Genomic DNA, 24935 nt, shown 5'->3' on the forward strand with positions numbered 1-24935 from the left:
AGGTCATCAGAAAGGCACCGACCCCATAGCTCAAGGGAACCGCCTAGCCAAGCGGGCGGCACTAGGACCTATGGTCCTGACTCTCCAGGGAGCTAAGGTCAGCAAAGCTGCCTCCGGTGGGGAACTAACTAAAGAAGAGAAAGTCCTTTCCGTTGCAGAAGGGCGAGAATATCTATCACATCTACACCGGCTAACCCACTTGAGCCCTCAGAAACTAATTAAAATTATTGAGGCCTCCCCGTACCAGGTACCAGATTTGAGAAAGGCGGCTGAGGAAATTTATAAGGATTGTAGAGCTTGCGCTCTCACAAATGCTGCAGTTACCAAATACCGCACTGGACATAGACTCCGGGGAGATAGGCCTGAAACCTTTTGGGAGATAGACTTTACTGAAATCAAACCGGCCCGGTATGGAAATAAATATCTTCTAGTATTTGTAGATACCTTCTCGGGATGGGTAGAGGCTTTCCCCACCCGAAAAGAGACTGCCTCTGTAGTAGCCAAGAAGATATTGGAAGAAATCCTCCCGAGATTCGGGATCCCAAAGGTAATTGGATCTGACAACGGTCCTGCATTCGTTGCCCAGGTAAGTCAGGGACTGGCCAGTCAACTGGGGGTCAATTGGAAATTACATTGTGCTTATAGACCCCAGAGTTCAGGCCAGGTAGAGAGGATGAATAGAACAATTAAAGAGACCCTAACTAAATTGTCTATGGAGACCGGCGGTAGTGACTGGACAGCCCTCCTGCCCTTTGCCCTGTTCCGCGTCCGGAACACCCCACAGGGACCCTTAAAACTTACACCCTTTGAGATCCTCTATGGAACCCCTCCCCCTTTGGCACAAATAGGGATACATGACCCTGACATTGTACCTTCTATACCTTTGTCAGCCCGCTTGAAAGCACTCGAGGCTGTCAGGCGCGACATCTGGAACCAGCTAAAAGAGGCTTACCAGCCTGGTGATCTGCTCATACCGCACCAGTTCCAGGTTGGGGACTCTGTCCTTGTGAGACGACATCGGACGGGGTCGCTAGAACCACGTTGGAAGGGGCCCTACGTGGTGCTCCTCACTACACCCACAGCAGTCAAGGTGGACGGTATAACTTCCTGGGTTCACGCTACACACGTAAAGAAGGCACCCCAGAATGCAGCAGATCTCTGGAAGGTGGAAAAGACTGATAACCCTCTTAAGCTGCGTTTGCGTCATGGGAACGGCAAGCAGGTCGTCCAATCCTAATCCCCACGCTCCTCAACTGCTCACGTGGCAAGTCGTCTCCCAGGTAGGAGATATAACCTGGTCAATCCAAAAAACTGCTTCCCCTTGGACATGGTGGCCGGACTTACACCCTGACCTTTGTAAACTGGCTATAGGAACCCCCGACTGGGATTTCATGGGTCGACGAGGGGGGGGGCAAAACAAGCCGGAGGATGCCACTCCCCCCATCGCAAGGGTAAACTAAAGGCATACCCCTATTTTTGCGTGCTTGTGCAGTTAGTGCCTAGAATTTACTATCATACTGCCAATAGTTTCGAAGATGAGTTTGATCAGAAATCTATACTAAGGAAAAGAGAACCAGTATCCCTCACCCTAGCTGTGCTCCTGGGACTGGGAGTTGCCGCGGGCGTAGGAACCGGCACTGCAGCCTTAGTTGCAGGGGAGAGAGGATTAACTGCCCTGAGCAATGCTATAGATGAAGACCTCAGGACTTTAGAGCAGTCTATCTCTAAGCTAGAAGAGTCCCTCACCTCCCTGTCTGAAGTAGTGCTCCAGAATAGAAGGGGATTAGATCTGTTGTTTTTAAGGGAGGGAGGGCTTTGTGCAGCTCTTAAAGAAGACTGCTGTTTCTATGCAGATCACACAGGGGTAGTCCGAGACTCAATGCAAAAATTAAAGAAAAGATTAGACATGAGGCAGCAAAGCAGGGAGGCGCAACAAAGCTGGTTTGAATCCTGGTTCGCTAAGTCCCCCTGGGTGACGTCCTTACTATCCTCCCTAGCAGGGCCTTTGTTAATTCTTTTTCTACTTTTGGTTTTTGGACCGTGTGTTTTCAATAGAATCACTACTTTCATAAGAAAAAGAGTCAATGCAGTGCATGCTATGATGCTCCAACGCCATTACCAAGCTCTCCCACGCCATGAGCCACTAATAGTAGACACCGAAAACTAAGTTCTAAGATTAGAACTAGGGACAAAAGAAGAAGTGGGGAATGAAGGATGTAAATTATGTTAAAAATTTAATATGTTAACACCTTAAGGGGCAGTTGGGGCGAGTCATCTATGAATAGAGTCTATCGATCCCAACTGACTCTGTTCGCGGAAGACTCACCCTAAACTGTTCAGAGAAAATTGAGAACAAGGGAGTGCTACAGAGGGATAAGTTTGGGAGGGTCGGGGTGGAGGGGGCCCAGGTGGGGACATGTGTGTACACCTTGATAGCTGTTTCGCGCCGTAGCAATTCGCGCCATAAAATGTAACTGTCTGAATGTTTTGAATTAACCAATCATGTAAAACCGCGCCAACCTTTTCCCGCTTTATGCTCCCAAATCCTATAAAAGAACTTGCCCCCTAAGGCTCGGGGTCGACCCCTCTGTCTCCTGCGAGGGACACGAGTCGACCCGGAGCTCCGTTCAATAAACCTCTTGCGTTTGCATCAAGTTCGGTCTTCTGTGTCTGTGGGCCCGCGTCATCCCGAGACCTGGTGAGTTGGGATTTCCCTCCCCTTCCCCTTGGGAATCCAACAGAGTCACCAGTAAATTGTGGTATATACAAATTATTAATATCTGGAATAAGTAAACTGTTTTATTAAATCAATAAAACAAACAACTCAATAGAAAAAAACGTAGACATAAAGTATTATTAGGGAACTCATAGCATAATAAATTAAATGTACAAAAAACAAATGAAAAGGAATCAACCTCAGTAACAATAAGGAAAATGCAAATTAAAATAACAAGATAAATTTTCATTCATAGGTTGGCAAAACCTTAGATTAATTAAATAGATTAATAATAGCAAACGTTGAAACCTGTGGTTGGTGTGTAAATTGGTAAAGTCTATTTGGAAGGCAATTGGCAGTGACTACCAAAATTTGAATTGTAGACTAATTCTTTGACACAACAATTCCAATTGTAGGAATTTAATATTGAGAAATTGTCACATATAATACCAACATATGCTGACAAGAATGTTAATTGCTTTACTATTTGAATGGTAAAAAATATGAACCTGACTACAGGTCCCATAGTAGGGAAGTGGTTAAAAAAAATGCATGGTTTCTCTCTATTAGGGAATACTTTGAAGTTGTTAAAAAGGGTGAGGTAGAAATTTATATATTATCACATCATCTATCAGGCATATGGCTAAATGAATATACTACATCACAGAACAATACGTATGTTCATGTAAATTAACTTATCTGTGTCTATTCCATATTGCATACATACATATGTATATAAACGTGCAGAAAGATGCCTGGAAAAGTATATTCCAAACTGTCCAAAGTGGTAGGTTCTGGGAAGGGGGTGAGAGTTGAGGAGGAAGTGAAGGGAGACTAGAATGTTTTGTTTTATACAACTCTGTACTGTTTGGATTTTTGCCTTGTGAATACATTCACATAAACTTGTATTTTTTTTTTAAGGACAAAAAATGTATCGGCTTGATAAAGCAGCATTTCAGTATTGGGGCAAGAATGAGAGACAGATAATGGATTGTTCAGTAGGAGGAAAAATAAAAAGCTTTCCAAATTAATTTGAAATAATATGTATGTGACAGAAGTTTTTGAGAACGCAGCTAAAGTAACCAAAGTGTATCAAGAAATGCACACATTCCTTGCATAAAATTATGTAAACCACTATTATATACTATTCTTTGGGGGAAGAAAAAGAATATGATAATTAAGATGAGCTATTTGGAGCATACATATGATTATAGGAGAAGGAACCAGGATGGATGAAAAAGGATGAAGTCACTGGCCAGCAAATTGTCTACTGTGACTCTTATGCAAAAAATATTTGCCTGGGTCTGAGAGTCTCTTTTCTACATTTTAAAAATTAAGGACACGAATAAATGACTGATACTTAGAGTTTGGTGAAAACATTCTCACTTCATTCACATTTGGCAGGTATCTGTTACTGGTTTGCACTGCCCTGGATCATGATGTAAGGCAGGTCCCGATGCTCATCCATTCCCTTGGTGCTCACCAAACAGTGGGCGTTAAATGGATGGAAAGAGAAATCATGCAATTCTAATACCAGGTGCATGCTTAATGGTAACACCCATAAGTGGCATTGTGTCATAACCTCTGATTGGAGGGGTCAGGGGCAAGCCATAGTCAGTTTAGATCACAACAGAATGTTACCAAATGGAGTTTCTGACAACACACTGGAGACAAAGGCTACACAAAGGCAGAAATTAGCACAAACTGAGAAAGAGGGCTTGTTCTGGGGCTCATGGGTGAACACCAGCAAGCAATTTGAAGGCTTAATAAATATATTTGATATTTTTAATAATATTTAATATAGTTAATAAAAAATATGAAACATCTTTAAAGCAAACTTCAGATAAGAATGGGATAGTACCAGCATTGGACTTGGGACAGCATCAGTGGAAGTAAGACAATGCCAGAGGAGCAAAAATCCAGCCTGGATCAAAGTTGAGACTCTATGGTAGCCATTGAAGCAAGGTTTTCACAGGTTCCTAACTTACCAGGAATCCTAATACCAGAATCCTACTGAATGAAGTCTCCTAAATTTTCTGCCTCTATTTCTGCTTGTTAAATATAATTAAAATGTGTATATTGCATACTTTATATCAAGTAATCATGTGGGTTGTCATCCTCAAATAATTCTTGTTATCTTCATTAGATCTCCAACTAAAGAATCCCTTCAGGATTATACAGAAAAGCATCCTCTTCCTGCCTGACTGTTGTAGTAAAGATCTAAGCAAATAAATAATAAAATATTTAACAGGGAGTATTTTTTACACAATGTGATTTACAAAGCCCCCCTCCTCTTTTTTTTACATATTATACTTCTACAAACTTATATTCTAAGACTTGCCTTGTAAATTTACAGTGCAGATGTATGCAACAAGGAAAAGAAAATGCAGCAGTGATTCCCAACCCTGGAAACTCACATGGAAGTATTCGCCTTGAAAATGATGATTCAGCTACAGAAGCTTGAACCAAAGTGAATGGTAAACTAATAAATGTAATCAGCTGCAATAATTTACTTGGACTTCAACAGCATCAATAACAAAAAAACAGAAAACCAAAGAGAAATTCATGCTACAGTCCCCACATTCCCTTCTGCTGAAGTGAGAACAGAGCCTCTTAAAGGATTCATTTGTTTCCCCGATGAGTTGCTAAAGATCAGGATAATTACAGACATATCCATCGAAGACAGGCAAATGTCTAAATCTTATACTAAGATAGTTATTTTGACTTTGAGTACACTGAACATACTCTGTTTTTATTTGACAAAAGAGCTAATACTCTAGGAGCAAAAGATGGATTTATGGAGGCGTTAGGATACGTAAGTCTCATTTTCTTTCCATTTTGTCAGGTTTGTTTTTTTTGCTCATCCTTCAGCTTCAAATAACATGGCACCTTCTATCTCTATTTTTTCCCCCAAAATACCTCAAGACACTGCTAACTCAGCTGGAATGAATCCTTGCACTCCATTCGTGTTCTCACAATATTTTTCATACATCTCACTCTACACAGAGCACGCTGCATCAGAATGAGAGTTTTTTAATGGTGGGAAGCACAGTTTGTCTTTGTATCCTCAGGGCCTGGTACATAGTAGTATATATCCAATTAATGTTTGTTAAATTGTTTGTTAAAAAGAGAGCTGAAGTTAGTTTACTAAATACCCACTGAGGCAAACAATAGCTATAAACACTTTGCATGGAGGTATATTTTCTATTATTCATTAACTTTCAATTATCTTTTCCTCCTCTCTATTGAGAAAATTAGAGTTCTCTGCAATAATTTAAGTCCCATTTATTTAAAGTGCCAGCAATAATAATTGTATCATTAAATGTATTTTACCAAGATCTAATGCATCTCATTTTTTTAAATCTGTGTTCAGTCACCATGCATTGGAGTTTACGACATGACCTTCCAGCTGTCCCCAACACTGATATACACAGTTTGATAATAAAGTTATAAAAAGAGAGTGAATATGCAGTAATTAACTTTGAAAAATTAAATACTACACTGAATATTCATTTTAATTTCATGATAGGGTATGCAGTTCGTATTTTAGATTAGTGGACTGTAGAATCTATTTTAAAATATAATAAAGCTGGCTTTGAATTAGGGATGCTCCCAAAACACTTTAAAACTTGCTTTCAACTCTTAAATGCAATGCTATAATTCTAATAACCAATAGCAGTTAACTATCTCCCAAGGAAGTTACCCCATAAAATGGCATTATGAAGGCTTATATTCCACAGACATTCTTCTTGTATATTCTACAGCATCTAATAACACCAGACAATGAAAGATAATATGCCTGGGTGAGAAATGGCAAAACAGAAACAGGCGGTGGTCTTGAGTCCTGAATGCCTCTGCAGTGGACCTGGGATAAGGATTAATAACACTGTTCAATGATATTATATTTTAATTTTCCATATTATTGTTGAAAAGTTGTTAAATTGAAATAATGAATTATCTTACATTGATATGAGGCCAGATTCCAGAAACGGTTTGCAATTCAATGTGGCAGATCATTTTAGCCAGTGTAATCTGTTGATGTAGCATGCAAAAAAAAAAAAAGGCTAGATTTGAAGACAGCAGAATTTCTACTCTGCCATTTACTTGTTATATGACCTCAGATAATTTACTTAACTCTGACTCTGTTTCCTCATCTATAAAACGAAGGTAGCAGCATATTCTTGCCAACTGGAAAGTGTCGTTATGGGGATTACACATGTTCACGTCAGTGGCAGTGCTTTCCAAACTGCAAGGGGCTGTACAAATTTCCAGGCATATGAACTTGAATGTACATGCTTATAGGATAAAGTGAAACACAAAGGAAAGGAGGAGTACTTTTCTGATTACATACATGACAATTTTCCACATAAGAAAATGTCTGCAATCCTAATAGAAGTGTCATGAACAGAATATACAGACTTTATCTTAAATCACTTGGAAATGGATACTTTGTTGGGTAGCATAATCCCAGGCAAGCTATTTATTTTAGAAAGGAGAAATCAGGGAGGATATGAAAAAGAAGAGAGGTGGCATGAGAAAAGCTTGAAGGGAAAATGAAGAATGAGGGCAAGAACCTCACAGCTCACACCTCATATGGGAGGGATAAGGGAACCCCTTTTGAACACAAAATAAGTTTTAGTGGCACTCACCACAGAATGAAACAACCAATAATAAAACTGTTCTTAGAGAGATTAAAATGACAAGGTCCATTTGGTAGCAAGTCTTTTTTACCTAAACTGAGTCAACTCTAGTTCAGGCCAAATAAAAGCTAAATAAAGCACGCAGTAAAAGCACCGATTGCCAATACAATTAAAGGGTGAGGCGAGAACAATGTTAACCTCACAGTTAAAAGACAAACATAAGGGTCAAGTTATTGAAAGAGACATGAAAAATGTGATGAAAGAATACTGTTAGGGGGAAATAATGTCGATCTGAAATGTATGGGAAATTAAAAAGTAGATATCTGAGAATTATTAATTTGCTGAACAAAAGCAGCAGTCTATTTCTAATGTCTGCCACATTATTTGTGCTGCACTTGTAGCTTCATTAATCTGGAACTCTGCAATGGCATGACTGGAAGGCTGGCCCTGTTTAAATTACTTTGATTTACAGGCAATGCAATAATTAAGGTAACAGAAGTGTCTTCCTCAGTCTACAGACTCCAGAAAATTGTGTTTCACCAGGATGTCTCTTATGGCTTGGCTAAGGGAAAGGAGTTAAGCAGTAAAGAATATTTCATTCATGTCTATAAACTGGGGAGCACAAATATTTGAGATAGCGAGAGAGTACCCTGTACTTTTTTAAAAGTTAGAGTGAGATGAATATGGAAAGCCTATTATAAAATATTTTCAGAAATGTAGGTTTGTGGGAAAAGCTGCCTCAGTATTATACCTTGTTCATTCTCTCATCTAGGTCTCCAGCTATCCATATACACCTATGTGCCAACTACTGGAAATTACTGTAAATTGGTATACCGAGGAAAGAGAAGTTTCCAGTATTTTGTCCTACATAATACTGAGGTAGAAAATTGAGCTAAAAGGCATCATAAGCAGCACATTAGACATTGAATTCACACTTCTTATTTTACAGGTATTTTTGATGTGGTAGAATGAGTACTGGACAGAGGACATTGCCATGCCCCTGACTTCAACACATACTAGCTATATGACATGGGGAAAATATCCAACTTCTCTGATTCTTAGATTCATTGTGTGCAAAATGGGAATAGTAACAGCTACCTTGTAGGGCTGTTGCAAGGATTACAATAGGTTTAGAAGATTAAATATGTTCCCAGGAAAATTTATGGCACATTGCACAGAATAGGGACTCCATAAATGCTTGTTTAGGGGATACATATATCGATATATATATATACACACATGTAAAATCTTGCTCAAAATCTTATATCCAGACCTACAACCTAGTTTTTGCAACTCTAAAATCATTGTTCTTCCCCCCACACAATCATCCTTTTCCTTTCTATCAGCATTTTTTTTGTTACCAAGATGACTAGTTAAATTAAAATTGTTGGGGAAAATGTTACATACAATAATTTTAATATATGATTAAGTGGTATTTAATAGTCATAAAAAATGTGATGTCCACATGGGCAATTTTGCTTTTCATAGAAAAGACATCTCTTCCTTGCCCAGAGTCAGTGTGAACCTGGCCAGCTGTCTGACAAAGGGTCATGGGTCATAGGAGAATAAGAAGCAAATATAGTCTTTCTCATCCCTGAAAAAAATACTCTTGAAACACATTTCCTACTAGTCTATTCATTTGCATCAGCATTGAACTCACACAGTCATTTAGAAACAGAACTAATTATAACAGAAAGTGCAGGACCTTGGCTGGATTTAGGGGGGAAAAAAACAAATTTAGGTAAATACATGGACTTTAAGGAAAAGTCAAAGGAATAAAGTATGTTCTCTCTGGAGAAGAGAGAATCTTTAAGCTGATGATGTAATGACTACCTTTCAAATAAATATAAGTGGTCTTTTGAAAATTAACTAAATACCATTGGTTTATATCGGGGTAGGAAGATTTGGGATGAGATTTAAGAAAGTGAGGACTGTCCAAAACTGCAGTAGATTTCCAAAGAAAGGAATCTCCTTTTCTGGGAAGACTTTAGGTTAGGATAATATTTTCAGTGAGAATTTACTGTTTGGATAGAGAAAGCAGAGAACAATGAACTGTATGGATTCAAAGTATCTATTATTCTTGGAATGAACTCCAAGTCACCCTTTGTGGGGAAAATCATTTCTAGCAGCCTTGGAAGCCCTAGATCTCAGCCTCATCATTACTGACTCTGTCTACAGATTGGAAAAAAAAAAGAGTCAGTAGCAGACATGAGACCATCAGGATTCTCCAGAGAAGAGAGGCTTTTTCTATGATTTTAACTTCATTTATTACCATTGCTGTTTCTATTTCTCCACAGATAAGGTGTGGCTTACTGGTTTAAGAATCAGATTTAAAACAACTAATCTTCGAGGAACTCAACATTTAATCCTGGAAAACACAGCATCGACACGTTATTTTCCAAGTCTGATTAGCAAAATTCTTTGATCAACTGAGTCTAGTACATATGAGTTTTACAAATAAGGCCTCAGAGACTGAGGCTTAAGGTCCCACCATGTGGATTCTAGGACACTCTTCAAAGTGAGTAGTTGCCCAAACAACCTCTGGGATAAATACTAAACAGGAAGATAATAAACACACAAACATGCATATAAATAAATGACTAGAAGCCAACTTTATACTTGCTAAGATTTAGTGCATTTTGGTAAAAAATATTTTTAAGAAATTTCAGGCCAACAAATTGCCTGAAATTAAAAATTCTTATCAATTTTTATGAGAGATGTAATCCCCTAGGATTTAAACACGGAAAATTTCTGCCATCATTCTACATACTTCATGCAACATACTCTTATTTAAGTTTTGTTTGTGCTGATATCTTGTACAATTCCCTAAACATGTCAATTAAAATTCCAAAAATTTCTTTTCCTAATTTCTGTTTGCATGTAATTAGAATGGGAAATCAGGGTAAAGTTTCCAAAAAGTTGCATCTTAGCTTTTATATTCATTTTGCCAAACTGTAGAAGAGAATTACACGTTTGCATTGAAAATTTGTGTGTATGTATTTGAAAACCAAATGTATACAGTGTAAATAGATATAACTCATTATAAGTAAACTCAACTTATAAAACAAAAATTGCTATTATAAAATGTGTTTAAGAGCCAATCTATACCTCCCCTCCCATGGGCATTGTTTCACTTTGAAGCATTTAAAAGGAGAATCAGTCAATCTGCAAATGCTCACTGAGGGCCTGTTGTATACATAATGTTGTGCTAACTGATATGAAGACAAGGACTTGTGTAAAACAATGAATTAATCAATTCATTTAATTAATGCTTAGTGAGCATCTTCTATATACCAAGTACTTTGCTAGGCATTAGAAATATAGAAACAAGTAGGACAGGCTAGAAGCTACTAAGAAGTTTATAATTCAGTTGTGAAGAGAACTCATGAAAATATGGAGAACAATCTAAGCTGTAATTAAGTAGTAAAAAGTTCACATAATCAAGAGTAGGAAGCGTAGTTCCTCGTCAGCTCTAAAATTCTGGGGAGGCTTCACCATTCAGAGAAATCTGAACAAGGCTTTATGGATGGGTTGATTTGTTAATGAAGTGAAAGGAGAACCATCCCCATGAGAAGATTAAAAGCCATTAAGTGTTAGTTAGTGAATGATCATGCAGCAACTGGAGTCAGGCCAGGGAGGTTACAAAGCACTAGCTTTATCAGGATAATAGTAGTGAGTATCTAGGGAAAAGGCAGTGAGGATTCTGATTTTTATATAGCTGTTTCTCCTCCTCCTCCTTCCCTTCTTCCCCTTCTCTATTCTCTCCCCTTCTTCTTTCTTCTCCTGAATATTGTTAATAAATCTTCCAAGGGGTTATGGCAGTCAGGTAATAGTGAAGACAAGTTGTGGGTAGGGAAGAAGGGCCGGGTAGAAGGAGGGGTTAGTATTAGAAGAGTATTAATTTTGTGTCATTGTCAAATTAAGGCTTTAGCTGGGAGAATGCCATGGGTTCACCATTTTCTCTTTCCACATTCTTTTGCAGCTAGGTTGCAACCATAGATTGAATTTTAGTCAATCCAGTGGGCAGAAATGCTGCAGAGTTTTAAAAAATGTCCAGGGAAACTTCCAGCCCTCTCTTTCCTGCCCTAGCTACCTTGGAAGCCAAGTGTTCCTGATGATATAGCTGTAAGACAGAGGAAGCAGGTCACATGAGGAGAAAGCTTTTGTTTTAAGTCACTGAGCTTTGGGCGTTAATTTGTTTCCACAGTCTAGTGTTGTCTTCCCTGGCTAAAAGCAATAATGCTTCTTTAGTGAACTTGTTTACAAATTTTAGATGATTTTTGCAAACCTTGATTATTACTGTTGAGAAAAGACATGCTTGGTCATTTATGTGAATACAGCATAAATACCACGACCCTCAACTTCTATCTTCTAAGCTCTTATTTTATATCACTTTTATTTCTTCTTTTGTTCAGTTGTAAATCAACCTATTTATGGTAATTATATTTCTCTGAAAAGTTTAGAGAGATTTAGAACACAGAATAACCTCCTATTTTTTATAAACGCACGGATAATTATGTTATTAGTAATCTTTAATGATCATTGGTTTTAATAAGCTAAAATTTTTGCCCAGGGAAAAATTTGAATCTTTCCAATGAAATGATCAAAATTTTTATGTAAATACTAAAAGAATCTCAGGTTATTATTTGAAATACACAAATAAGAGCTCAGGGAATAAACACAGGCAGGTTTAAGTAACAAAAATAGGAAAAATACTGTCTTTTTTCCCTCTACATAAAACAGAAATTTTAAATAAATAAGTGCCTAAATACAAAGATGTGTGGAATTATGATAAATTATCCTGAGAGACTTCTTATCTCATCTTTCACTTGGAAGATTTTATAGTGAGACTAATCATGCATTTCAGGAAAATACTGTGCAGCCAGCAAATTCCAAATTAAACAAGATCATCTTGAGTTTTGTGCTGAGAGGAAACATTCAACTGGGGATGGTATAAAGAGACTGGAACTGCAATGAGCATGCATGAGTTTTTGACTGAACTCTACCCCTAAGTCAGCTCATGACATTCGTTGAGTCCAATAATCTCATAGTATCTCAAGGTGGTCTAGTGGTTAAGATTCTACACTCTCACCACTGTGGCGTGGGTTCATTTCTGGTCAGGGAACCACACACCACCTGTCTGTTGGTTGTCATACTGTGGTGGCTGCTTCTTGCTGTGATGTTGAAAGCTATGCCACAGGTATTTCAAATACCAGCAGGGTCACCCATGGTGGATAGCTCTCAGTGGAGCTTCCAGAACGAGAGAGATGAAGAAGGACCTAGCCACCCACTTCCAAAGAATTGGCCATGAAAACCCTATGAATAGCAGCCTAGCATTGTCTGATACAGCTCTGGAAGGTGAGAGGATGGCACAAAAATGCTGGGCAGGGTTCTGCTCTGCTGGACACAGGGTCACTAAGTGTCAGAAATGACTGGATGGTACTCACAACAAATCTCAAGGTATTTCATTTCTCCCATCTATTAAAAAAAAAGAATATAAAATTCTTCCCTTGTTAACTTTACACTGTTGTTGATAGTAACCCCTCCTTCCCAGCCCTCTTACCAGCAGTAGACTATCTGTCTTTCAAGGTTCAGTACAAATATCATCTCTTCATGAATCTCTCCTGACTCCCCTCCCTTTTCCAGGAAAAATGGATTATTCTCTCCTTTGTATTCCACCACTATTCTGTTCAGAAGTCTATCATAGCATGAGAATTTGGCATGCAATTTCCTTATATATTTGTTTCCCATTACATTCTGTAGAGTTTCTTGAGGTCAAGGATCATAACCAGTTGTTGTATTATAAGTCCCTAGTATAATCTGTAGCACATAGAATGTGTTCAATATATCTTTGTCAGGTGAAAGAAAGAATGAATGAATGTGCTCCTCCAGATGTTAGGGGGGAGCGGTAGGCTGGGCAGAGAAAGATTATTTTGGAAGTGGGAGCTGAGTGGAGGAGAAACTTTTAGATACAGCTAAAATTGTGAAAGCCTTCAAGTACTCTCTCCCTGGATGCGTTCTGTCTCTTTGGATCTATTCTGGTCACGCCTAAACTAAGTCAGGGACTGGTTTCCCATAGCTGTTTCCTGCTCTACCCAATTCTGCTGGCAGCATTTAATCAGTCTTTCCACTGTTTTTTTTTTTTTTGAGTCCTTGACAAAGAAAATCAAATCACCTGAGAATTAGAAGCAACAAAGGAACTTAGTTGTAGGCAGATGAAGGCTCCACATGTGATTAATTAATAGAGAAGCTAGGGTAGACTAAGATTCTAATTCTAATTCATTCCTCCAGGAGGGATTGTGTTCAACTGGGACACATTCCTAGGTCAATTCATGACACCCACAGCCTTTTAAACTGAATTTAGGACTGTGTTTGCAGAGTTATCTTGAGGACAAATGCGAGCCTGGTGGGACAAGGACAGACTGTGAGGGAGGTCGAGAGTAATCTGAGGCGCAATCGGTGAGGGCGGAGCCGCAGAAGGCATCAGTTTGCTTTTTTTGTCCTGAACTGCATAAAAGTGTCAGTCAGGTTTACAAATAAGTTGATGAGACAGAAGGCTGAAAATATTAAAAACAAGTATAGACATATTTACATCTATTCCAATGAGCTGGCTATGAAAGTAGAAAGGAGAAATGGACTTATAATTTCAGGTAAAGAGGCATTAATACTACTTAAGACATCTTGAGCATTTCTCTGAATGTTTAGGTATCTAAGGAAGAAAAACAGGGTTTGGTGAATGGGTTAGTTTTATGGTAAGGAGAGAATATGCCATTTCATACTTTACTTATTGGTTTTGAATTTGCTTAGAGCAATGGGGTTCTCAAAGTCTGGTCCCGTAACAGCAGCATGAGCATGACCCAGGAACTTGTGAGAAAGGCAAATCCTCGGCCCTAATCCAGACCTATGGAATTAGGAACTCGGAGGATAGGGTCAGGCAATCGGTGTTTTCACAAGCCATTCATTTATTTCTGATGTGTGCTCAAGTTTGAGACCCACTTACCTAGACCAGGCTGAAAGTTGGTTTTAGAAAAGACTACACATGAGGAAGATTCCATAATATTTAAGGTAGCATTTGCCAGATAGTTGACCAATGTCACTGAGTTAGAGAACAATCTAAAATCGAAGAATAAATAAGTAGAAAGACAAGATATTAGGAACCAATCTAACATTAAAAAGAAATTAGAATTGAGGATTGAAGTAAATGCATTAAAGAATAAAGAAGGTCAATGCACAAGCTATACTGTCAGAGTGAAAGCTAAAGAAGTATTTTCACACATATTCTTAGCTAGATCTCTGTTCCGTTACTTATGGCCATAACCCTGGTTGCTAAAATCACTGCAATTTGAGATTCTAGGATCAACCTAAAACACATAGGGGGAATTGATATGATTTAGCCTGCTTCCTGGTGAGTTTGGCATCTCCAGAGAGTTGTCTAGTATGAATAGAACATCGTGAGGAGTAGGAGAGGTGCAGACAATGACTCTACAGAGGCAGGTAGAGCCAGTTGATTTAAGCCATGTTAAATCATTGGATTTTACCCTAAGAACAAAGGCAAGCTTTAGAGAATTTTAAGTAATGTATTGATAAGATCATATTTGGGTATTTCAAACATCACTATGGCTGCCATGCGTAAAAAGGATTGGGCAGGGATGTGGCAAGGGGGAAAACAAGAAAAATAGATTTTTATTGCAGTGGTCCTTTCAGTTCATCTGACTTAGAAATTGATAAAAACATAATGCTCAAAGAACATTTGATGTGAGAGCATATTCTAAAACTCTAGTAAAGTCATGGGAAGCATATTGGGATGAAGAAAACCGTCTAGAGAGTCAGTTTGAAAAAGAGCTCATTCCAAAATCACATTCATAAAACATAACCCTCAATGTCTTTTTGATTTCTTCTATTTTCCCACCAATCTCTAATTTCTCCATATCTCCCATTATATTCTATTTTAATTTATAGTGTGAGAATATTTCTTCATATGCATATTGATTGTCCACCCAAATTCTAGCTATGCAGATGCCTATTCCTGCCATCTGCAGTCTGAACAGTCTTTAAGAGCTAGGCACTTTCAACAACCACCGAAGACACATTTAAATAATATTAATTGTTCAAATATTATCCAGGCTAGACTTTACTGCGGGGAAAAGAAGCTAAACTGGAATTGCCCAGCCTCGTAAAACATTATTGCCAACAAGTTCCTTTCTCAAAAACAAAGTATCTTTGTTTATTTATTTTCTTACATTTCATTCAAAGTATTCTATTTTTTCAATAGGATGTTTACTAATTACAGTGTCAAAGATAACTCCCCAGATTTTTATATATATATCTATAAAAGTAAACTGAAAATGTGAAGTATCTCTAAATATATAACAAGGTCACCAAATATAATACATGACACCTAGTTAAATCTGAACCCCAGATAAACAATAAACAATTTTTAGTATAAGAACATCAAAAATGTTGCATGAAAAAGACATACTAAAATTATTTACTATTTATCTGAAATTCAAGTTTAATTGGGGGGCCTGGATCTTTATTTGCTAAAGATGATAACTCCAACATAACTCAAGTATTTAAATGAAAATTACATTATATTATAGGTCTATATAATTTTTCACAATAGATATGCCATTGTAAAGTGGTATAATAAATGTTATTTTTAATCAAATGATATTTTAATATTTTTGAGCATCTAAAGTGTATAACTCCATTGAAAAACTTCTTACATATTTTAAAATCAAGCCCACAGCTGATCCTTTTTACAAATATGTAGTATTTATACACTAGTTCAAAGTAACGGTATTAAAATGGTTTCTGCTCCTATTTATATTTTAGGCCAGGTTTTATTTCTATTATGTACTAAATATATGTAGATCAGATCATAACACACAACTTCCCTCAATTTTACCAGATATGACTCCCAAGGAGACATCTTCCACCTATCCAATTTAAGTCCTATTTAGCATGATAGTGACATTAAGAAGCTCTTGACTACTGTCTCCTTATGGAATTTTCTTTTATGCTTTCCCATTGAGAACATTCTCTTCCATTACTTAAGAGAAATAGTAAAAGAGGAATTTGATTCCAGAAAAAAATACTCAGTTTGGATGCTATCTCTTGGAGAAATATATACATAAATAAAGCCAGATAAGTTTATGAAGGAGATGCAAAGAGAGAAAGTAATTATTTACCATAGGCTTTGTTTTGATAGTCTTATTTATTAGAAATAGTGTTGTATGTGACTGGATAAATGGACTTCAAGACAGAATGTGGATAAACATAGTGACACATTTGTTTCCTTGATGTCTTATTAATGGTTTTGGCAGATAAGCACTATTGAGGCTCAGCCACATTGATGAGTGGGCTTCAGATAAGACAGGACATGCAGAGTGTAGGGAGGAAAATAGTAGATGTAAAGATGCTTTTTTCTAATCACAGAATGTTAGAATGAAAGAAACCTTAAAAACCCTCAAATCTAATTCCTTTCTTTTAAATTAAGATAGCCAGTTTATATTCAGATATATATATATATTTTTTTTATTTTTTTGCTGAGGAAGATTCGCCCTGAGCTAACATCTGCCGCCAATCTTCCTCTATTTTGTACATGGGTTGCCACCACAGCATGGCGGCCAACGAGTGGTGTAGGTCCGCACCTGGGAACCGAACCCGGACTGCCGGAGCAGAGCGTGCCAAACTTAACCACTAGGCGATGGGACAGGCCCCAAAATACATTTTTTTTTTCAGATCATGTAACTGGCAGATAGAATTCAAGCCTTCCAGCCCCTAATCCATCACTTTGCCACTACTCCATAACACCTCACAGCCTCCATCTACTCTGTAATCAAATATATATCAAGAGAAGAATGGCTGCTTTTTGCCTTATGTAAGTGTTCCTTGACAGTTGGCTTCCCGTAGTTCCTTCATATGCTAAGGGACTTTGTATACAAAATGCCAGAGGTGTCTGTGGGGTGGAAAAATTATTTTGGTTGTGAGGACTGTGTCACTTCTCTATTTTAATCTTCAATTATATTTATATAATAAAAACTTAGAAGGCTTTAAGCAGAATTGTACAACGTTATAACATGATCCTTCAATATCCCTGACTCAGGTAAAGTTAAGGCATTTGATAAATCTGCAAGGTTATCGGAAGTTCACACCAAAGCAGCACTATTAGTAATTGTTCTGAGACTTAAATTCCACCAATTGAATCCACAGCTTGGTGAGGACATTGCCGCTGCTATTTCAGAGCTGTGCCATTTTTCTCAATGCTGTAATTTAGAGAATTTACTAGCAGGCATGTTGCACGATCATCGTGTGTAGAGTTCATGATGAGGCCCTCTAAAGGGGACTAGAGACTGAACCAAATTGACAATTTGTAATGGCCCAAGAAAAAGCTCAGGCCAGAGAGCTCGCATCGGTACATGTCATAGAAATGCAACAGCAACTTCTAATATGAATTCTGCTTGTAACACAGGCAGAGTGCTTTTGGCATCAGTAAAACACTGTAAATGCATGTCCTATAATATCTACAGATCCAGTCAGACATATCAATTCTTAGTTAAATTCTGGAAGCTCCACTTACATATTCTAGTATACAGGCTTTGCAAAGGAATGGACCACTGAGATTGCACTGTGAACCTGAATGAAGTTCAAAATATGCCAGGCAGTTTTCATGGCATCAGGTAATCTTGATTCTGTGGCTGTGAATCAAACTCAGATGGCTGAGGCTAAGTTACCCAGGATACAAATGCATTTGATGGAGACTTTGTTCAATCAGTAAGTGAAGACTGAGAATCCAATAAGTACTAGGCATAGAGAACCAGTTAGAAATTTACAGTAGTTGTGGTTTATAACACTTTGTAAAGCTACTTTCCACAAAACTTTCTCACCAGAATCTTGGCTACAGTTGTCAAGGTATCATGTATTCTTCAAGTTTACAACAATTAAAGAGTTCTTTTTGGATGCTGAATCTCATGTGACTGCCTTACAGATGGAAAGGAATTAAGTCAAAATCCTCTTGGGAAGGAACTGAAACAGAACTAAGAACTAGAACCTTTCAACTACAGGAGCATGCATTCGAAATCCTGTGATTATTTTATGGAGGACAAGGGGAGGATCCAGTGAATTGGAAATAGACGTTAAACTGCAAGGAGGAAAAAGTGGATAAGCCTAAACATTTTATTACATGAGGTTTCCTCAAACCAGTTATACATTTGTAATAGAGTATATAAATCAGTCTCTCTGTAACTAGTTGTACAAGAAGCTGAAAATTGGGGGAGGCTACAGAGTCACTATAATTTCAAAGGAGTAGTATCTTGACAAATATGACCTAAGTTAGGCCTCCTTTGGTTGAAAGGTAACTGAAACCTTTTTTGAATTGCCTTAAGCTAAAGAGGAAATTTATTAGAAATATACTGGGAACAGGTGTGTCCTGGGCCTCCTGAGCAGATTCAGGCGCTGGAGGGGTTTAGTGATCCTGACAAACTCTCTTTCCATCTGTCATATGTGCTTCCCCAGCTCATCTGCTTGCTCCGTCCATCTCACTTGTATTTCTCCTCAGGCATAACGTAGAGCTTAGGCTCCATTAGCATCTAGCTCTCTCTTAATTCACTAGGTCTGGGGAAAATGTTTAGTCCAGCCCTGAACCAAAGTGTACCCAAGTTTAAAGTACTCGTAGAAGTCATTAAGTGTCACAACTCTTTCTAAGACACACATTTATCATTTCGTCACAATTCACTTTTAATGATAAAAGTACTCCCTTAATTCTGTCCCCCTATATGGAGGGCTAGAATAGTTTAATCAAGCTTCTCTTTCAATCTTCAAGTGACATTTATGTTATATTATCTTAGTGTTATGTTAGCAAGGACAGAAATGAAACGGTTATATGTGAGGGATGTGTTGAATGCTGATGATATTATTGCTTTGTAGTTTTGGTAATTTATCAGTGCAGAAGCTAGATTGGAGATACATTGAAGATAACCTAGAACAGTTTTATAAAAATATAAGGCTGTCTTGTGGAAATGCTCTATTCCTGCTTTACTAATAACCAACATTAATAACCCAAACTCCAAATCCATTGTATCACTAAATTGGAGGGGAAGAGGGCTTGACTTACAGTATATTGAGTGAGACTTATTTATAACCTTTAACACACCTAAATTTGATTCCTTGCTCACTATTTTTTGAATACATTTATATTCAGGCTTTTCATACCAAATAAAATAAAATAAAACGAAACCAGATTTTTACAAAATCTAATATCCTTTGCTCCCATTAAGTATATATATTGGTGAAATAGTAAGGAAGGAAAGTTGTATTTATAGCTAAGTCAAATTTATATTTGAATTTTATAGAGTCCTTCCTGATGCTATCAGACTAAGTTGAAATCTTTCAATTTGCAAAAAAAATGCAATGACAATTCAAATCAATACATTGTTGGGCCCAGTTTTATACCTAATTAATTCACATGATATGGTGTTCCTGTCCATGGAAATTGCAATATAAGAAAATAAAGATACATGTGAGCATGCATTTCTTTCAATAGTTTTGAACATCTATTATTTATCAAGGACCATAACGAATTACTTGTTTTAATTTTTAATTGGTCTATTGTCAATATAAAATATTCTGCTTGAATGTAGCAGAATGAATCTATGGAATCGTAGATTTTTTGAAGATGGAAGGTTCTTCAGAAATCATATAGACCAACTTTCCCATTTCAGAGCTGGAGAAAATGCAGCTCAGGACAGTTGAATGACTTGCCCAAGGTCACACAGTCATTTGTGCTTAGGCTTCAATTATAACTTTGCCCAGTAGAAAATATATTTCTAAATTACTCTATGCACAAATGTACATTTCTGAAGATGAAAATGGAACGGGTCTTATTTATACTAATATTGAATTACAAAAAACTTGTTTTTTTTTTTTTTTTTTTTTTGCTGAGGAAAGTTGGCTCTGATCTAACATCTGTGTCCATCTTCCTCTATTTTTTGTATGTGGAATGCTGCCACAGCATGGCTTGATGAGTGGTGCGTCAGTCTGCCTGGGATTCAAACCTGCGAAACCTGGGCCGCTGAAGCGGAGCATGCGAACTTCAGGCCAGCCCCAAGACTTATTTTTTAGGAAACACTTACATGGAGCTTATGAAGGGCCAGGTGCGGTTCTAAGCATTTTACATATATTAACTCATTTAATTATTATAGAAAACTTATGAAGTAGGTATAATTTTTATACCTATTTTGTACATGAAAAAACCGAGGCACAAAGTGGTTATGTGACTTGTTAAAGTTGCATAGCTAGTACAAAGCTGAGCCAGGAATTGAAGTCAGGCATTCTAGCTTCAAAAGCTGTACCCTTCAACACAACATGATGCTGCCTCCCTTAAAATTAAACAACAGTTTTTAGCTGTAATATGTGGATGTCATACAAATAATGCCAATCGGATACAATGATCCTTCTTATCATATATTCTTCAAGTTGGAAGACACTGAAGTATCACGTAGTTTAATTTCCTATAATATGAAGGGATCCTTCATAGGACATCAGAGATAAATGTTTCCTCTATCTCTGATCCACTGTCTAAAAGCATTGCAATCATCACCAAAATTATCCTTGCCATTGTTTAAACATGTGTATCTCAATATTGAAACTTGAAATAATCAAACAATGCATTGCAAAGTAAAGAGCATTTTTCTTTGTACATCTAGTATTGACTTAAATGTTGCTAATTAAAGGATAGTTTTATCCTCTCAGTAATTACCAAATTGCATTGTGTGCAAAGCAGTGCAATTGTTTAATGTCCCAGGTTTAACTATTAATGTTTGCTTTTAAATGACATTTCAAAATTGTTCATGTTACACTGACAACCTAAGTGATTAAAGTTTACACGAGTTGAGAACTTTACAAAATCCATATGTATGTATATAAAGTAAGCATTACATAGCTATTGCATTTTGACAATACTCTTTTGAGTATCTACTATGTGTCTAGCTTTATGCTTCTTACTCAAATAGATCCAATATTAGTCACATAATTTAAATATATACAGGGGTGTGATAATACAAGAAGGACTGAGAAGCATATATAATTTAGCACAAAGATGAAGTACTGCCATGTAACAAAACCAATTTATATAAATATTACTAATCTTAATTCCAAATTAGTCAGAATTTCTAAGCCATTTTGGGACAATGAACTTAAAGCCTAGTATCCTTTATACAAAACTACTCTTTCTTTTTTTTTTTAACATTTATTGCCAAATCCTCCTCCCTTTTTCCCCCAAAGCCCCCGTAGATAGTTGCATGTCATAGTTGCACGTCCTTCTAGTTGCTGTACGTGGGATGTGGCCTCAGCATGGCCGGAGAAGCGGTGCATCGGTGCGCGCCCTGGATCCGAACCCGGGCTGTCAGTAGTGGAGCGCACGCACTTAACCACTAAGTCATGGAGCCGGCCCCAAAACTACTGTTTTAAAGAGACTTTCCCAAGCAAATTTTTTATATTTCTACTGATTTTAGGAGGCAGTTCTTTGAGGCCCAAAATAATTATGATAGATCCACTTAACTAAAAGGAAGCAATATATTTAATTAACAATACAAAATATTTGTATATAAGGTTCTAGAAATTACAGGGTGTAGTAAATAACCAAAAGAAATGTAAAGTTACACATAACAATAAATTCAATCTTGAAAGACCATTCATAATTCATTGTCTAATGTAGATTTCTCAAGACCGAACATTTAATTCTTGATGAAGTCTGTCTTATGGACCAAATAAATTTTATTCTTGGCTATGAATGTAGTTTAACTCAAATATCTAATTTTCATAAAGATTTCCTATTATGAATAGTAGTTGCCACCAAATGAATTATATTCTATAGGTATGACAATCCATTAGAATTCAAATTAACCAAATTTCAAGGGCCTCTGTTAAGTTATTCACAGTATTATTAGTAAAAAGCCTGTCATCATTGCTTCAATTATACACATCTCTCTTTTCAGTAATTTATAACTAATTAATTTTAGTTGAAACAAAGACCAAATTTTAAAGACATATGAATCCAACTTGGATATCACTGGAGGCTATACAAAAGTAGTGTTATTTTTGGTGAATTTAGGAATTATCTGTGTGTGATACGTTTATGTTATTGTTGGCAACTGATCTGTAGCTTTAAAAGCAGTATAACTTTGTGTTTAGTAATGTATTGTCTTCCTGAAATAATCTTTTGTTAACCAAAACATCCTCCTTTACTCAAATCAGCATTCCGCATGTTACCTTCTCACACATTACCTTCTGCTCCAACTTCTGCCATTAACTGAAGAAAGTTTAAATGATGTTCTAGAATGTCCTGTCATCCACAAATCTGCCTAGCAATTGCCTTAAATACAATACAACAAATGAAAATATATTCTTGCCAAAATGCTAATTTACTTCCTCTGGTGTGACTCTATTTTTACATTAGACCCAAGTAGCTAGTCAAAGAAATTATTTCATTTCATGGGGAGAAAAATTTAATAGGTACCATTTAAAAGAAAAAATTCTCAAGGAGATCTACAAACAGCTTCTTAGCTAAACAGTCTGATAACCTGGACACATAACATTGCTAAGGGAACCATACCTCAGAATGTTTCCACATTAGAGAATATGTTAATGTCAATATCTCCACATGAGTTAATTTGTTTTCAAAACAAAATAAAATTTCAACACTTCAGGATTTGCTAACTCCAGTGCTTACAGGGGCGAAGTAGATAACATAAAGTGGGACAGTTGTAATGCACTAGAGTGTACAGTAGAGGAGGGGAGCTGGGAAGAGCAAGCCCTGCCTAAAAGGATAGCTAATACTCAGCTCGAGCCAATCGCTGGCGTAAAGAAATGTAGACCCTGTGCTGCTGAATTTCTAATACTTTACAATAACTCAGAAGTCCAAATTTGTACTTGAAATCTCATAGTTTTTAAATGTTAACAATTAATCCAATAAAAAATTTATCCAGGCCAGACACGTTTTTAGACTATATTCTACCTGAGGGATGATCATATATAATGCCTCATTTAAAGTTACTATTCAGCCAAACTTTTGTAATTTGTATAATTTTTATAATAATTTTCATCTTTTAAAGGAACACCTTTAGAATTATAGTCTTTCACTAACTGTAATCTGGAATTTCTTTTTTCCTCTTTGTTCTCAGAACTTTCTGCTCTTTCGTGGCAGTAATTGGTCATCTTCTGTCTTGTGTTGTAGCTATATGTATACAATTTTTCTCTCCCTGATAAACCTTGCTTCTCAGTGTGTTTGTATGAGCATACATAAGTATACTTTTATTTTTTCATTTCAGTCTCATTGTTACACTCAACAGAAAATGCTTAACAATACTTGCTGTGTTAAAGCTATCTGCTCATACTTAATATAAAAAAAGAACACATCACTTCAGGCTTATAAAAACCATACTTTTCTCAATGTCCATGTTGCTTAACAAGAAATCACCTTTATTTTTCTCAGCACTAAAGCATTATCACAGATAAAACCTTCTTCCTAGCTTGAATAAGCTCATAATCCCATTCCATTTTATGTGCAAATAAAATGACTTGTGATTTGAAATAAATCTCAGAATTTTACCGTCTGTCATCACCATACATTATACACCACTCTTAAAAAAAAGTCCCACGTAATTAGAAATTACTGTGCAAGAGAAATTGGAATTTTTCTTATATTGTCTTTAGGATATTAAATGATTCACAGTGCCGGGTCCCCACTGTACTTCCTGGCCCTAGTCACTGATGCAGTTCAAGATGTCTTAAAATAGATGATGTCATTTTAGGTTTTGAACATACAAAATTTTGACTGAGACAAAGTTACTATCCTGAAGTTTTTTCACAAGTTAATAGGAGACAGATGTACAGAAAGGTGCTACAAGGTGATAATTGCCTTTCTAGCTATGAGTGGTTACATGCTGGTAGAGAGGCAAGATCAAATCTTCCTGAAGATCCAGAAAAGGCCTCAAAGAGGTGGAGAGATTTGAAGTATATCTTGAAGAATTTTTAGGATTGGCAGGTGTGACTTGTGGGAGTGAGGTGGGAGAAGAAAAGAAATTCAAGGAAGAAGAAAGAATGAGTGTATTCTTTGTATTACATGAATGTAAGAAAATGCATGACATATTCACGGACTTTGTTCAAATAAAAGCTAATAGCCCCTTAAAAAGAGATGCTTGGTGGGACGAATCATAAATGGAGTTGAAAACTGTAATCTGAGGCCAGATTGGGAAAGGCCTTGAGGGTATGCTAACGGGGTACAGCAGACTGACATTGGCTGGCTCCCAATGAATCATGCCTCCCAGGACTGTCACTCTTGTATAGTCTCCTCCCATATTGATTCCACGTTTGGCCAGGTGAATTGCTTTAGCCATTGGGCCACCAGCAAACGTGATGTAAGAGCTGGTAAATGAATGCATACTGGGGCTTGCCCCTTACCATCCAGCCCTAATGTAAGAAGCCCAGGTTGGTCTCCTTATAGGGACTACACAGAAAGAAAGACCCAGTCATCCCAGCATCCTAGCTCTCATCTTACCTGTCAGGTGAATGTAGCCAAA

Source organism: Diceros bicornis, chromosome 10, assembly GCF_020826845.1.
Source record: "Diceros bicornis minor isolate mBicDic1 chromosome 10, mDicBic1.mat.cur, whole genome shotgun sequence".
NCBI classification, from domain to species: Eukaryota; Metazoa; Chordata; class Mammalia; order Perissodactyla; family Rhinocerotidae; genus Diceros; species Diceros bicornis.